This window comes from Peromyscus leucopus, chromosome 1, assembly GCF_004664715.2.
Source record: "Peromyscus leucopus breed LL Stock chromosome 1, UCI_PerLeu_2.1, whole genome shotgun sequence".
NCBI lineage: Eukaryota > Metazoa > Chordata > Mammalia > Rodentia > Cricetidae > Peromyscus > Peromyscus leucopus.
The window spans coordinates 108,060,205-108,063,704 of NC_051063.1; positions in this window are offsets into that span (position 1 = coordinate 108,060,205).

Genomic DNA, 3,500 nt, shown 5'->3' on the forward strand with positions numbered 1-3,500 from the left:
AGATAACTCTACACTGTTATAATATCCTAGCTTAAAATACTATTCAAATCCCCAGTCTTTACTACATTAATAATGTTTGATACGTCTGGAATTTATGCAAATTTTAACACCTTTTAAGGAGCCTACAGTAATAAATCTAGGAAACTATCAAGTACTAGGTAATATGTAATCCTTATTTATAAGTACAACAATAAACCTTTTGTCGATTCTTGAGACACAGTCTTACTATGTAGCCCTGGTTGAGGTGATATCACTAACTATAACTTCTGGCAGTCTTCCTGTCTCAGGGTCCTGAGCACTGGGATTATAGCCATGAACCACCACACTCTGGTTCTAGTGACTTCTTGAAAATCCTAATTGTCATGTACACAGGCAGACACCACAGAATGAAACATCAGCATTACATTTTTAAAATGATTAAAAGTTTAAAAGGCTAGAGAGGTGGTTCAGCATTAAGAGCATGCTTGTTTCTCCAGAGGACCTGGGTTTGAGTCACAGCACCCACACGGTGGCTCACAATCATCTAGTAACTCCAGTTCCCGGAGATCTGAAGCCCTCTCTGGCATACATGAGCCTCAGAATGCATGCGTGGCACAGACATAACTCTATGCAGAACACCCATACACATAAAATGTTTTTTAAAAAACTAAAAAGTAAATTTACACTAAAAAGTATCTTGAGTTTTAACACTATATTAACACCAAAATTATTTTCAACCATGTGTTTTTTATTTTTATTTCATTTTAATTATTTTCTTACTTCAGATCTTATACTTTGCTCTATATTTTAAATTGTTTTCATATTTGTAAAAGCTCGAAATAATAAATAGATAAAAGGAGGTAAAGTTCACTTGTCAATGGATTGCCAATACCACCATCTAGTGGTCAAAAAGGAATAAAACTGTTTCAGAATTAAAGCAGGTCCACTTTCTCAGTTGTTGAAAGTCATGAGGGAAACAAAACAAAATAAAACAAAACCCTTTATTGTGATCTCTAAAGAGGTTCTGTATCTGTGTGGGTCGAGTACTACTAAAAATTCATATGGAAAGTGCATAAAGAAATTTGTGAGATCCTGTGTAAATAGACCCTTTCAAACTATAACGGGATAAAATTGCAAACTCTAATGTATTTTCCTTGGTTTAATCAAAACTACATGCCTTAAAGCTATGATGCTCTTGGGTAGTCTTTCAGAAATGACCCCTAGCAGACCTTTCCAAAAGCATAAAGTCTCCTGGTGAAGTAGAACAGACTGAAATACTGAGATGCACCCAAGGGGAAGACCACAGTGTTGTACTGCCTCTGTACACTCGCAGTCGGAAGAGGTGACGTGGGAAAACAGCACGGGCTTTATCTGCTGGATCACCACTGGCCTTTGGTGGCTCCCCACTGATATGACCAAAATTCAGAAACAGAGATTGGACTTACCCTCTTATCTGAACAAGCACAAAACAAATACAACAAAAACAGGAAGCAAACCATATGAAACAATGATTTTCAAGATAGTAGACATCAAACAGAGGCAGTGAGTGATCTGTAGGTTATGAGAAACAAACCTGGTGAACGCTACAAGGCTCCCAGCGTCCTACACTGAGATCCTTCTGGACACAGCACGGGAAGGAGGAAGTAAGGTGGGGACCAGAAGACTCCCTGAGCTGAGGAAAAACTGTCACGAGTCAGAATATCAGACAGGTGAGAACAGAGGTGTGGTGCAGAACTGATCAGTACATGAATGAAAGAAACTATTCAAGGTTGAGGAAAGAATAATCCAAAGAGATTAGCGGAGACAGGGTCTGGTATTTGCATGCCGGTTGGATGTTCCCACAGCCAGACTGGAAAATCTTATAATTCACAAGCTACTAGGTAGAATATTCAGGAAGGCTTTGACTAGACTATTAGAAATAACCCATACTACACTGAATACTATTCCAGACATAAGCAAAAACTGTTGTGGAATAATCTTTTTGTACACTGTGATGATTTGTCACTCTGACTGGTTTAATAAAAAGCTGAACAGCTAATAGCTAGGCAGGCCTTTAGGGACAGAGAGAACACTGGGAAGAAGATGGAGTCACCAGCCGGAGGCAGAGGAAGCAAGACATGCAGGACGAGAAGTAAAAGCCGTGATCCACATGGCACCATGTAGATAAATAGAAATGGGTTAATTTAAGTTTTAAGAGCTAGTTAGAAACAAGCCTAAGCTATCTATCGGCCAAGGTTTCATAATTAATAAGCTGGCTGGCAGAACAGTGAGACAAAGACTCGCTACTAAAAACAGAAGACCAAAAGTACTGAAACGTTTTCAACTTAATGGTATACCAGGACAGAGCTTGAGAATCTTTCTAAATATCCTGTACTCACAAGGTAAAAATTAATAACATCTGGCATTAACTGAAAATCAGAAGGTATACAAAGAGGCAGGAAAACATAACCCAAAACAAAACAAATTAATCAAAACTAACCTATTAAGTGACAAGCAGACTAGGCATTAGACATACATAAAGTACATAGTTTTAAAACTAGGCCTGTATTTGAAAAGTTAGGTAGGCATGAAAGACATGAAAAACAAGTCCCAGCTGGGTGAGGTGGTGCCCGCCTGTAATTCCAGCTACTTAGGAGGCTGAGGTCGGAGCATCACAAGTTCAAGGCCAGCCTGGGCAACTTAGTGAGATTCTGTCTCAAACAAACAAGGGTTAGGAATGGATCTTTTGCCCACAAGTACACTTTCCAAGCATGTTTGTGGCCCTGGGTTCAATGGGCTATGTGATATCATTAAGTGTTCTAATATGGACATAATCTCAGAGACAACAAAAAATATTTAAAGAAAAGATGGCTAAAAAAACTTCAGAAACAACCAACCAACGAACCTTCAGGAGCAGGGCACAGTGACACATGGCTAACTAGTAAGGGGACTAAAATCAGGAGCATTACAAATGCCAGGGAAGCCTCGGCAAAACAGCAAATAAAAACCAAAACCAAAGCTCAAGTTGATAAAAATGACAAACTCATGTGTAAGGATTATGTCTTTAATTATGTCACCAGCCTGGCATCCCAGCCTAAAAAGCGGGCGTGCCCTCTGTGCGTTCTTTCCACACTCTCTCTTTCTGTACTCCCCACTCCGTGCAGTCTTCTCTCTCAATCTCTTCCCCCACCCCAATAAAGCTCTAGAAAGGTAACTATGGCTTGTGACTCTCCTCCAGCACTTTCCTCCGTCGGCATGGCTAGCCATGAGCACTGCCACTTAATCAACACCATGTATCTAAGAAACTTAACCCTAAAAGAGAAACGAAGAAAACTATGACAAACTGAATTTGTAAAAGCCAGAGATAAAGAGAAGCCAAAGAAAAAGGTCTTATTCAGAGGAACCAAGAAAAAGACAACATCAATTCTCACTGGAAACACTGAGAAGACACAGTGGCAACAGAGAATCTGGACTCATGTCTGTAACCCAAGTACTTGGGGAGTTGGGGCAAGAAGAGCTTGAGTTTGAGGCTATCCAGGCTA